This window comes from Gasterosteus aculeatus, chromosome 15 (assembly GCF_964276395.1).
Source record: "Gasterosteus aculeatus chromosome 15, fGasAcu3.hap1.1, whole genome shotgun sequence".
Lineage (NCBI taxonomy): Eukaryota > Metazoa > Chordata > Actinopteri > Perciformes > Gasterosteidae > Gasterosteus > Gasterosteus aculeatus.
Genome location: NC_135703.1, coordinates 19,728,040 through 19,741,543, shown reverse-complemented (window position 1 = coordinate 19,741,543; position 13,504 = coordinate 19,728,040). Strand labels below are relative to the sequence as shown.

Sequence of the window (13,504 nt, the reverse complement as noted above, 5' to 3'; positions counted from 1 at the left end):
ACAGGCATCCTCTTATGTAGACATAGCCAGTTGATGTCCTTTAGTCTGTTTGGCAGTTCCTTGTGCTGCGCAAACAGCCACTCCTCCCTGCCCACCCCGCAAACTCTCACAGGTCCCTGTTTTGCAACTATTGCCTTGTATAGTTCCCGATGATCCAGGCCTAGGTCACCTTCCCCGCATTCCTTGTGCCTTTTAGCCCAGCCCATCATCTGCCTGTAGTGTGGTGGCATAACCTCCCCTTTTGGCCGCCCGTTCTCCCATTTAACCCACTTCCTCAAAGGAAAGGATAGCCAAAACATGAGCAGCACATGGTACCAGTGCCTACTAGGGAACTTCACCCCGTTGCAGCAAAAGGAAAAGAAAAGAACATCTAACTTAACCCTCCTGTTGTCCTCATTTCCTGTATACACCCCGTGTCCTCCGGGTCAAAATGACCCGTCTTCACTAAACCCCCCATATAAGCAGCTTAATTAAATTTTAAACACCAAATTTCATCTTGCTTGAAGAAACAACTTGTCATTCACCACAAAATGTGTGACTACCTCAGTTTTCCCTCTTCACTTTATTTGTATAGCTTAAGAAAAGAAAAATCTTTATTCATCCCAATGACTCAGTTTCTTTCTTGTTTTTCTCTTGAACAATTTAGGACAATGTACACTACAAAAATATGAAAAATAACATAACCAATTCAACCTATTAGCACATGTAGGGCAGTATGCAAGTGTACCGCCTTTGCAGATATATTTTTTACACCTGCAGCACACAGTATGTGTTTTACAGTCCTTCTTTTGAGGGCAGAACTGACATCTCTTCCTCTTACTTGCCCTAGCTGGGGAAGTGGCTGTAGTAGCTGGATCCTCAGGTTGATCAGGAGCTCCTGCACTCTGAATAGCTTTCACAACTTCTGCTGAGACTTCTGTGCAGGGGACATGCTTCCTTCTTTCAATGAGTGGAGTTACAAGAGCCTTTCCTACCTGCTCCAGGAACACCCTTCTCTTGCTCTGCTTACGAGACATCCAGGTCGGGTTGATCTCTCTCCAAATCACAAAGGCATTGTGGGAGGAAACATCAATGATGTTGTGGACGATGGCCAGGGGCCACCAGGCAGTCATCTTTCTGCAGCTGTATGTTCCAATCACCTTATCCAGGTTGTCCTGGACACCCTTTGTTGCGGTTGTAGTTCAAGATGATGACTGGCTTCCTGTCGTCACGATCGCTAATGTCACCGTCTGTGTGCAGTGTGCTCAGAAGAACTACATTCTTGTTTTTCTTTGGGAGGTAAGAAACTAGAGCGGTGGTGGGAGTGAAGGCGAACTTTGATGATAAGACCTCTCTTCTCTTTGACGCAAGCAGTGCAGGTGGGAGCTCAGGCTTGTTCTTTCGAACTGCACCAACCATGGTGATCTTCCTCTTCAGGAGCTGCTGTCCAAGTTTACACGAGATGAAGAAACTGTCACATGTCACATTGTGCCCCCTCAGTCCCTCTGTCACATGTCACATTGTGACCCCTCAGTCCCTCTGTCACATCAAGCACAACTCGCATCCACTGGTTCTTCTCTGGGCGTCCACTGGTCGGCTTCCCGGTATAGACTTGCATTTTCCAAGCATAGCTTGATTTGGCATCGCAAGCCACCCATGACTTGATCCCATATTTTGCTGGCTTGCTGGGCATATACTGCCGGAGAGGACAACGACCTTTGGACAGCAGTCTGTGAGAGGACCACCTGATTTGTCTTGGTTACTTCTGCTACTGATTGATCTGAGACACAACTGAAACATTGTAACATTCTGTGGTGTGTAAATAACTGTGTGACCTTGATTTCAACTCTATTTGCCTCATGGGTCATTTTGACCCGAAGACCATCTTTGTACCTTTTTTTGTACAGCTTACATGGAAATGTGAATAAAAGCAACCTTTCACTTTTTCTACTGTTGGGGCCAATCTAGGAAAAGTCATAAAATTTCAAGTAAAAAAAATATTGTTTAGGGGTATTTTTGGGGTTTTTTAACACAGTGGCGGGTCATTTTGACCCGAGGACAACAGGAGGGTTAAGTGGCACATCAGGCACTCCCCTTCCCCCCTCTGGTACCCCTTGTCTCATCCAGCCCCTCCTCACATACTCGTATCCCCCCCACACAAAGGAGAAAACATCCCGCACTAATCTTCTCCTATACTCCGGTGGCAGGGGGAAAACGTACGCCAGGTAAATCATTGACGGCAAAATGTCCGCTTTCACCACCAAAACCCTCCCAGTTAAAGACAAACGTCGGGCCTTCCACAGTCCTATTCGTGACCTTAGTGCTGCCAGGCGCCTCCTCCAGTTCAGCGGCCCACTCTCGCTGTCTTCAAAATCCACCCCCAGTATTCTCATTGGACCCTCGCACTCCGACAATCCAAACAGCCCCCCTCCCCTCCCCTTCCAAGGTCCAAAATATTTAACCTTGGATTTTCCGACATTGACCCTTGCCCCGGATACTTTTGAAAAGGACCCCAAGACGTCCAAAGCACGGAGCAAGGAGCCCTTCGTTGTTAAAAAGAGCGTCATGTCATCCGCGTACTGGGATATCCTCAAATCCCTCTCTCCACCCCCTGGAAGGCGCAATCCCTTCACGCCCGCGTCCGCCCGAATAGCTGCAGCTAGCGGTTCAATATATATAACAAAAAGCAGTGGCGAGAGTGGACATCCTTGCCTCACTCCCGTCTGCTGTGACACCAAAACCCCCATATGCCCATTCACAACCACCCTACTCCCAACCCCCGTGTACATGATCCCTAACCACCTCCGAAAAATTGGTCCAAAACCCATCCTCTCTAACACAGCTGCCAAAAAACCTTGGTTCACCCTATCAAACGCCTTTTCCATGTCCAACCCCACCAGCATCAGAGGGACCCCACGTTCCTCCACCCAGTGAATGCAATCCCTCACCAGCCCTAAATTCCATTGGATGCGTCTCCCCTCCACCCCACACGTCTGATCCTCATTTACCACATGAGGTAGAGCAGATCGGAGTCGTCCGGCCAACACTCTAGCGATGATCTTATAATCAGCACAGAGAAGAGTTATCGGCCTGAAATTACCCAAGTCTTCTTTTTCCCCTTTTTTATGTAGCAAGATCAACACCCCCTCCCTCATTGTCCTCCCCAACAGCCCCCCTTCCAGCACTGCACCCACCACTTCTAAAAAATCCTTCCCCAGGATCCCCCAGAACGCCGCATAAAATTCTTTTGGTAACCCATCAATCCCCGGCACCTTTCCCCCTCCCAAACCTTTCATAGCTCCCTCCAACTCTGCGAGACCCACCGGGCGTTCTAGGGCCTCCACCACTTCCCTTGGCACCCTAGCCTCAAGCCCCTTCAAAAAACCTCCTTCCTCCGGTTCTTCCACCTCTTGTGGCCCCATGGCGTCCCCAAAAAAATTGGAGGCAACCCCAACCATCCCCTCCGGATCTGAGACAAGGTCACCATCCTTCCCCCGTAGCCCCGGAATGCACGCTCTTGCCCGGGCAGCCCTCACCTGTTTAAAAAACATGGGCGAACAGGTCTCTGCTACATTGATGGATTCCCTCCCACATCTCCTCAGTAACCCATCAGCTTTTCCCTTAAAGTATAGGCCCAAATTCCCCCTCACCTCCCTCTCCCTCTGCTTATCCCTTCTTTCCCCCTTGTTCTCCGCCTCCATCATAGCCTGCAGCTCCCTTTGGAGCCTCCTAAACCCCCCCTTCTCCTCCCTCGCTCGTTGTGAACAATATCCCACCGTCAACTCCCTGGCGTTTACCTTCACATATTCCCACCACTCCACAATATTGTCAAAAAAAGGCTTCAGTGAGACCCACCCCTCATAGTGTAAAGTGAAGGCTCTACGGAAAGCCTCCTCCTCCAAAACCCCACAATTCAACTTCCAGTAACCCCTTCCAAAAATTGGGGCCGCCACCGAAAAGGCCACCTCAAGTTGGTTGTGGTCTGAGAACCACACTGGTCCCACAACGGCCCTCCGTACAGCAGCCACAGCAGGCACAAAAACAAAATCAATCCGAGTACGGGAACCCCGTGTATTCGACCAAGTGATGCCCTCCCTTGCCGGCTCGACTGCCCTGTACCCATCCTTCAGCATGAAAGCCTGCACCACCTCTTCCAAATACGGCCGACTGAAATCCCCTGTCCCCTCCAAAGAGACGTTGAAATCCCCCCCTAGAACCACCACCTTATTCGTGACACACACCTCCTTAAGTGCAATAAAAAGGGCCTTACGTCCTTTCGGCTCCGCTGGTGCATACACATTGATAAATCTAAAGAAAACCCCCCTCCATAATGCATCCACCACCAGTACCCTCCCCTGCACTACTGAGAAGCTGTCCCGGACCTGGAAATCTTTATTTCCAAACAGGATTCCCACCCCTGAGGAGTGTACCCCCCCTACACCCCATCTCGACTCACCCTTGAGCCAGCCCTCCGAAAACTCCCTGACATCCCCACCATCCTTTAGATGCACTTCCTGCAGAAAGCAAACATGTAGGGGCGTCTGTAACAGGTATTGGAAAACACTCGCCCTTTTCACAATATTTCTCATACCCCTGACATTTATGGTCACCACTGAAAACAAGGCCATTCAATACTTCACAAATGTGCCCCCCCCCCCCCCCCCTTTACCCTCTGTTGGCAAGCAACCATCTTCCAGTTGATCATTGTTGGCAACATATTCCTGCAGTACCGGGCTTTGAGAAACGTCCTGGGGCGGCTCCCTCCGCGGAGTCCCCCCGGTTTTCTCCATTCCTGCACCACCCGATGAAATCTCCACAGAAGCCTGTTGGCTCCTACCCTCCGACTCGGATCCTGGGGGTTCCCGGATCTCCCCCATCGCACGGCCGTCTGCCAGCTTCTTCTTCCTCCTTCTCGACCTGTGCACCTGTGGTCCAGCCTCGGTTGCTTCTGCCGAAGACTCAGCCTGCTCACCCCTGGACGAACTGCTCCTCTTCCTGACCCCCTGGATTGTCTCTTTCCTGGTGTCCTCCTCCTCCGAGCTGATCACACAGTCTGCCCAGGACCCCACCAGTGGCAGAGAGTCTCCCAGGCTCACAACCACTTGTGTGTCCATCCGCTCCTCCGTTTCGTTTGCGCCGATGTGGTCAGTCGCAGACTCGTCCCGTGCAGCAGCCCTTCCCTCCTCTCCAGAGAGCGACTGTAGTGCCTCCTCCAACGGGGTGAGGACAGAGACCTCCCCCTGCACTGCTACCTCTGCGTAGCTACGGGTTGTGGTTGTGCAGTCGCGGACAATGTGCCCCTCTCCTCCGCATCCATGGCACGTCTTTGGGGCCCCGCACGTGGCCACGCTGTGTCCCCTTCCACCACAGTTCCGGCATCGCCCTTCGGTGCAGTCCGTCGCCATGTGCCCAAAGCTGCGGCATTGCCTGCAGAAACTGGGCTGGCCGGAGTAAAAGAGGAAACCCCTGTCCTCACCAATGCTGAAGTAGGCTGGAGGATGCCGCAGCCCACCGCCTCCGCCGGGGTTGTCCTCGAGGAGAACTTTGAATTGTCTCCGCCCTGACCAGATGCCGAAACTGTCCCTCAGGTATCTCACCGCCGACTCCACCTTCCCATACCTCGACAACCAGGATATGACCGTCTCGTCCCCCACGTATGGGTTGTACATGTGGACCGTCACAATCTTCAAGTTCCTCTTGCAAAGAGCCTCCACCCGAAACTTTGAAAAGGGCTCTTCTTCCGCCTTTTCCCTCGCTGTCTCCATCACCCTCTCATACACTGCTTGGCTGTGTAGAGTCAGGTCAAAACCACCTCCTGCTGCATTCCACTGCAGGCAGTATACGTGGGCGGGGTCAATCTTCAGTGCTCCCACCACGACCGTACGCACGAACCATTCCCTCTTCCCATGTTTCTCATCTTCTTTAACCTTCCAAGTGAATCGCACCGAGTTCCTAAGTCCTGCAGACATGATAGCCTGTGTGAGGACGGGACTCCAGCAACTTTATCCACCAAGCTCCATACACCGCACAGCTTTAGCAGCAACCACTACACTTGATCTTAGCCAAAAGGCCGAGAAGCGATAACACCTAACTGTTTGTTTGCAGACCCAACGTACCAGCACATTGCTCAATTGTCGGGGTGCGGTCCTTTCAACTGGGCGTAGCAGTCGCTTGCTACTTAGCAACCCACTCCCCACGCTGCCCCCGTCCGCGAAAATCATTGATTTGTTTACAAGCAAAAGAGTAAACTCCTGCTGAAATCTGGTTGATTTCACTGTTGTTTCAGACAGTGATTTGAGACTTGCTGCAAGGCTCCACTAGAGACTCCAGTGACGATTAATCACTGCAAAGTCCTGCTGAAAATCTTGTTGATTTCACAATGAATTCAGACAGTGATTTGCTGATTTGAGACGTGCTCCACTGGAGACTCCAGTGCAGTGATGATTAATCCCTGTAAAATCCTGCTGAAATCTGGTTGATTTCACTTTGGATTCAGACAGTGATTTGAGACTAGGGACTCCAGTGATAAGTAAACACAACTTTGTGCTCCATTGTCAGGAGCCTCTGTCCAACTAATTTTCTTTTCACACAAGTACATGAGGCTCCGCCAATTGGCAGAGCCTGCCAAAAATATGGTCAACTCATTGTTGTTCCTCTCCACGGAAGTCTTTAGTAAAAGGCGAAAGACTTATGCGTATTGAAGAGAAACCAAAGTCAGTTGCAGAATCAGGTGGCAGGCAGCCTTATATCCCAGTCGCAACAGTGATCCCTCTTGTGGTTGGGATTGGTTGAGCTGCGGTTGTCCAATGCCAAACCCATTCCCCAGCACCAGCCATCAAAAAATCATTGATTTGTTTACAAGCAAAAGTGTAAAGTCCTGCTGAAATGTGGCTGATTTCACTTTGGATTCAGACAGTGATTTGCTGATTTGAGACCTGCTCCACAGGAGACTCCAGTGAGGATTAAACGGGACATCTGGTTTTTCTTTGACTTCAATATCAGGGGAGAGCGCGAACGCAGTCCCCCACTACCACAAATTATGCAGTCGAGATTCCCACATTTGGGGAATTCGCAGTGGTCAGCACAGTCGCAGTGCAATGACTGAGCCTCGCCCTGGGTGAACCACCTTCTTGATCATGGTATCTCCCCTGCCAGGTAAGTATGAGTTGGTGGTGACAGAGGCAGGGACGGTATTCCCAGTCACAGCATTTGTGGTGACGGTTCGCAGATGGCGCCGTCTTCACAGATCAGTGAATTTAAAATCAGTGATTTCAGACTTGCAAAACAAAGGCACCATTGATGAGTAAGCATAAGTCACTTGCCAAAAGCCTCAGTCTTCAAAACTATGTGGAGGTGAGACTTGTTTTACTCAAAGCAGAAATCATTTCCAACACCAAACCACTGATTCAGGTAACCATTTCTTTTATTTTCCACAATTTGAAGGGTGCACCGTTCCCGGAGGTGCTGCAATACCGGGTCGATGCTTGGAGTGAACGGAGCAAGCCCCTTTTTCATCTCCCAGAGCTAAAAATCGGATTAATATGTAGTCCTCGTATAGAGGACATATCAGATATTAAACTGATAAGAACAGATTTTTTTTTTTTTTTTTTTTTTTTTTTTTTTTATTACACATTCCACACCAACACACAATAATACATTACATTGTCATTTTCATCAACAAAAAAAACAAACAACAACATACAGACTGTACCAATGCACCCAATACCATAGCAACCCCCTTCCCCACCCTCTTACCTAAGCTAACACTCCCTTCCATCGCTCCTTGGCTGCATGGTACCCATGCCTCTCCTCCTCCCTCCTTTTCATCCGCCGCACCTCCCCCCTCACCTTCGCCACCACTCCTTCAACCCTGTTCACCTCATTACTTCTTATTAATGCCATTCTGTCATCCCACAGTGCTGCCTTCCCTATTGACAGAATCAACCACAACAAAAAACCCTCCCATCCCCGTCCCCTCAGACCCACCCCCAGCATCAGCATCTCATAAGACAGTCCCCCCAGTTTAGGAAAAAAAAAACCCAGCTCTCCCCACATTGTTCTTGCAAACCCACATCCCCAAAATACATGAGATAAGTCCTCGTCTCTGCCACAACCTAATCGTGGGCAGGAGCGCAGCCTTGACAGGCCATGCCTATATAAAGTGTCCCTCACAGGCATCCTCTTATGTAGACATAGCCAGTTGATGTCCTTTAGTCTGTTTGGCAGTTCCTTGTGCTGCGCAAACAGCCACTCCTCCCTGCCCACCCCGCAAACTCTCACAGGTCCCTGTTTTGCAACTATTGCCTTGTATAGTTCCCGATGATCCAGGCCTAGGTCACCTTCCCCGCATTCCTTGTGCCTTTTAGCCCAGCCCATCATCTGCCTGTAGTGTGGTGGCATAACCTCCCCTTTTGGCCGCCAGTTCTCCCATTTAACCCACTTCCTCAAAGGAAAGGATAGCCAAAACATGAGCAGCACATGGTACCAGTGCCCACTAGGGAACTTCACCCCGTTGCAGCAAAAGGAAAAAAAAAGAACATCTAACTTAAGTGGCACATCAGGCACTCCCCTTCCCCCCTCTGGTACCCCTTGTCTCATCCAGCCCCTCCTCACATACTCGTATCCCCCCCACACAAAGGAGAAAACATCCCGCACTAATCTTCTCCTATACTCCGGTGGCAGGGGGAAAACGTACGCCAGGTAAATCATTGACGGCAAAATGTCCGCTTTCACCACCAAAACCCTCCCAGTTAAAGACAAACGTCGGGCCTTCCACAGTCCTATTCGTGACCTTAGTGCTGCCAGGCGCCTCCTCCAGTTCAGCGGCCCACTCTCGCTGTCTTCAAAATCCACCCCCAGTATTCTCATTGGACCCTCGCACTCCGACAATCCAAACAGCCCCCCTCCCCTCCCCTTCCAAGGTCCAAAATATTTAACCTTGGATTTTCCGACATTGACCCTTGCCCCGGATACTTTTGAAAAGGACCCCAAGACGTCCAAAGCACGGAGCAAGGAGCCCTCTGTTGTTAAAAAGAGCGTCATGTCATCCGCGTACTGGGATATCCTCAAATCCCTCTCTCCACCCCCTGGAAGGCGCAATCCCTTCACGCCCGTGTCCGCCCGAATAGCTGCAGCTAGCGGTTCAATATATATAACAAAAAGCAGTGGCGAGAGTGGACATCCTTGCCTCACTCCTGTCTGCTGTGACACCAAAACCCCCATATGCCCATTCACAACCACCCTACTCCCAACCCCCGTGTACATGATCCCTAACCACCTCCGAAAAATTGGTCCAAAACCCATCCTCTCTAACACAGCTGCCAAAAAACCTTGGTTCACCCTATCAAACGCCTTTTCCATGTCCAAACCCACCAGCATCAGAGGCACCCCACGTTCCTCCACCCAGTGAATGCAATCCCTCACCAGCCCTAAATTCCATTGGATGCGTCTCCCCTCCACCCCACACGTCTGATCCTCATTTACCACATGAGGTAGAGCAGATCGGAGTCGTCCGGCCAACACTCTAGCGATGATCTTATAATCAGCGCAGAGGAGAGTTATCGGCCTGAAATTACCCAAGTCTTCTTTTTTATTATGAAAAGGATCATGCACAATACAAACTCATATCTGTGGTTATTTCTCTTCACAATACATCAACAAACCAAACACAAATGCATACAAACTCATATCTGTAGTTCGGTCTTCTACCAATACATAAACAAACCAAAAACCAAAACCAAATGACAACTTTCAGGGATGAGGTCAGTCTACCTAGTCCAAAGGAACCCCCCTTAACCCAAGTCCTCCCTTCCACCTCTCCAAGGCGGCATGCTTCCCCCACTTCCTGATGTCCATCATTATTCTCCCCTTCAACTCCAGCTCGATCCTCTTCACCACCCCCTCCACGCTAACTTCCTTGTTGTTCACCAGGTCTTGCCTCGCCCGCCACAGGCCCCTCTTGACAAGGCTTACAATTAGCCATGTGAGGACCATTGTCCTTCCCAAGCTCACCCCTCTTTTCACCACACTCCAAGTTAAATGGAACCCCGGGACCAGCTGTACTAGCCACTTATTTGCTCTTTTCCACCCCTCGCTTGCAAAAGTACAGTCCCACATTACATGTCTAATGGTCTCATCGTGTAGACATCCAATCCTCGGGCACACGGGGGCTCTGGTCAAACCATGCCGATAAAGCAGCTCTCGTACCGGCAGGCACCCGTGGAGACATAACCAGTTGAGGTCCTTGAGCCCATTGTCAAGGCCCCGCGGTTGGATCCCCCACCAAACTCCTGCTGGTGTCCCGACCACTGCAGGTGCTACCACTCCCTTCCTGGCGACTTGGTAAAGTGCCCTGTGGCTCAATAACACGCCTGTTCCCGAGGCCTCAGGGTGTGCCCGCAGCCACCTTGCTGCATGATGGTAGTGCCATGGCTGCTGTTCCACCCGGGGAGCTAGATTACTCCAAGCTATCACACCCCTGGCCTGGTAAGAGAAATATAGCCGCATGAAGTGTCCTGATGGATGTGCCACTGGAACAGATAACTGGCTAAACAAAAAGGAAACAAAAATGCAGTCCAGTTTCAGGGGGAGGTGTGGCACATCTCTCCCTCCTGCTTCAATTGCAGCCATCATGCGGGTCCTCGACACATACTCGTATCGTCCTCCCCAGATGAAAGAGAAGACGAGACGCATTAGGGGCCTCCTCATGCTGACAGGCAAAGGATAAATGTATGCCAAATAGAGGAGAGATGGCAGAACGTCTACCTTCAATACAAGTACCTTCCCTATCAAAGTCAGCTTCCTGCTTCTCCAGAGAGCAAGCTTTTTCTGGGCTGCCAAGAAACGCCTGGTCCAGTTGACCGTGGCACTATGGACTATCTCAAAGCTGACCCCCAATACCTTCAGGGGTCCTTCGCAGAGCGGAAGCCCACCTGGTACGTCCGTCCTGTCTTTCCAACGCCCAAAGAACTTCAATGAGGACTTGGCGGTGTTTAGTTTTGCGCCAGCTGCCCGCCCAAAGCTCTGGATAATCTCCAAGGATCGAGTTAGGCAAGCATCGCTGTCTAGCAGCAGTGTGGTGTCGTCTGCGTACTGAGACAGTTTGACCCGTAGGCCTCCGCTGCCAGGTATCAGAAAACCCTTAACACCCGGGTCAGCCCGAATGGCTGCCGCCAGGGGCTCCATGTAAAGGATGTAGAGCAGTGGTGAGAGCGGACACCCCTGTCTGACCCCTGCGTGCACCCTAAAAACCTCCCCTAGGTGACCGTTAACCGAAACTGTGCTCCCCACGCTTGTGTACAATACACGTAACCACCCTACAAACCTATCAGTGAACCCTAATCTGCTCAAAACCCTAAACATGAAACCCCAGTGAACTCTGTCAAACGCCTTTGCCTGATCGAGGCTCACCACCATAAGCGGTAGCTGCCTGTCTTCCGCCCATGCAACAGCGTCCCGGATAAGCTGGAGATTCCATCTCACCGAACGTCCCGCCACTGCGCAAGTCTGATCCACATGGACCACATGAGCAAGTGCTGTGCCCAGACGGTCCGCCAACACCTTTGCCAGGAGCTTGTAGTCGACACACAGCATGGTCAGTGGCCGCCAGTTCCCTAGGTCGGTTGGATCCCCCTTCTTAAAAAGAAGAGAGATAACTCCAGTGGCCAAAGACCCTCCCATCGCACCTGTGCGGAGTACTGCGGAAAGGATCTCCAACAATACAGGGCCCAGAATGTCCCAAAATTTTAGATAAAATTCTGCCGGTAGCCCGTCGATACCTGGCACCTTTCGCCTGTTCATCCTGTTGAGAGCACCCTCGAGTTCTTCAAGGGTGAGCGGGGCATCTAGTGTCTGTGCTATGTTCAAGGGCACTCGCTGGGTCAACAAATCCAGAAAGACCTCCCCACTACCTACGTCTATCTCCTTCTCTGAGAACGCTGTGCGGTAGTAGTCAGTGGCGGCCCGCACCATCTGCACCCTATCCGACACAATCCTACCCTGCTCGTCCCTAACCCCGGTCACTACCCGTTTTGCCCTGTCAGCCCTTATTGAGCTGAAGAAAGAAGCTGAACATGTTTCAAAACTTTCAATGAATTTTTCACGTGACTGCAACAGGTAGGCTCTGGCTTTTGACTCAAAAACCTCTCTAAGCTGCGATTTGAGGGAGTCGCAAGCCTGCTGGTTTAAAGTGCCGTCCGAGTTCCCCCTAGTGTACTCAAGCTCGAGTAGTCGCTGTAGGCGAAGCGCTTCTCTCTTTCCCCACCTTGCCTTTCTTTTGCTGTATCGTACACAAAAGGCCTTTATCCTCTCTTTGGCAACCTCCCACCACTCAATAGCTCCAGGACACATCGGCCTTAAACCCACCAGACCTCTGAAAAACAGGCGGAAATCTTTAATGAACACCTCCTCCTCCAAGATGTTAATGTTAAGACGCCAGAAACCGGACCCAAAAACTGGTGCACATGAGCGCACCTCCAGCAGTACTCCATCATGGTCAGAGAAAAACACGGGGAGCACTCTGCCTGCCAGTAAACTCAAAGACCTCGAGGTAAAAATGTAGTCCAGACGCTTCGCTGCGCCCCTTGAGTTCCGCCACGTAGGACCTAGCGCATGTGGTTTAACCCCCTTCAAACCATCTACTAAGCCATGCTTGGCCATTAAATTGGTGATAAAAACGTCACTGGTATCCCCCCTCTACCTAGCTCGACATTTAAGTCACCCCCTAAAATAACCTGCCTGCTAGTGGCAAGGTGTGGTTCCACTTGGCCGATCATGTCCTTCCTCTCGGTTGCTGATTGTGGCCCATAAACCACAATAACCCTAAGCTTGACTGTGCCCCATGTCACGTCTGTACCCATTATCCTCCCCTGGACAATAACAAAGGATGCCTCCACCATAATTTCTTTAGAACCAAATAAAATGCCCACCCCAGTAGCGTGGACCCCCCCTACACTCCAGACTGAGTCCCCTTTGGTCCACTCCTTTGCAAAGGTTTGGATGTCCCCAGCATCCCGTAAATGAACCTCCTGCAAAAAACAAATGTCGGCTTGGAGTGTGTTCACAAAATCAAAAACAGTCCTCCTTTTCACTATATTCCTCATTCCCCTTGTGTTCAAAGACAGTACCTTAAACGAAGCCATAAAGCAAAGTTCAGACTCCTACTGGGTGTAGGATGTGTCTTTGTCCATCTCTTCAGCCCAGGAAAGGGGCACTGTGTTGGGTGAGTTTACCGGTCGACTAGGCCCGTCATATATGTCCACCCCATACGGGGGTGACAACATGAGCAAACCTTGGGGGAGATCGAAATCAATCCCCAGCCTTTCAGCCGTCAAAACGGCCCCTTCCTCCATGCACTGTTCCTCCCCCTCTACTGCAACATTCCCATTTGGGCCCTGTAGTTCCTCCTGAGTTCCACCTTCTTGCACCTCGTCAGTGGACTTCCCTGGCTTCACAGCTTCCTCTCTTCTACTGCAGTCAATCCCCTCCTTTTTGGCCACCGCATCCTTCTTCTTCCTTTTGTTTTTTT

The 13,504-nt window shown here is 50.8% G+C and overlaps 2 non-coding genes and 2 pseudogenes across 2 annotated transcripts; all 4 read right to left on the bottom strand.

Annotated features, from left to right (window-relative positions):
• Positions 1–379: 379 nt before the first annotated feature.
• Positions 380–11,949, bottom strand: LOC144388410 (uncharacterized; annotated as a pseudogene).
• LOC144388474 (U5 spliceosomal RNA) lies at positions 6,582–6,696 on the bottom strand. The gene has a single exon (XR_013452857.1). It is a non-coding gene; the product is annotated as a U5 spliceosomal RNA (small nuclear RNA).
• LOC144388471 (U1 spliceosomal RNA) lies at positions 6,979–7,142 on the bottom strand. The gene has a single exon (XR_013452854.1). It is a non-coding gene; the product is annotated as a U1 spliceosomal RNA (small nuclear RNA).
• Positions 7,419–7,633, bottom strand: LOC144388464 (U2 spliceosomal RNA; annotated as a pseudogene).
• Positions 11,950–13,504: the final 1,555 nt, after the last annotated feature.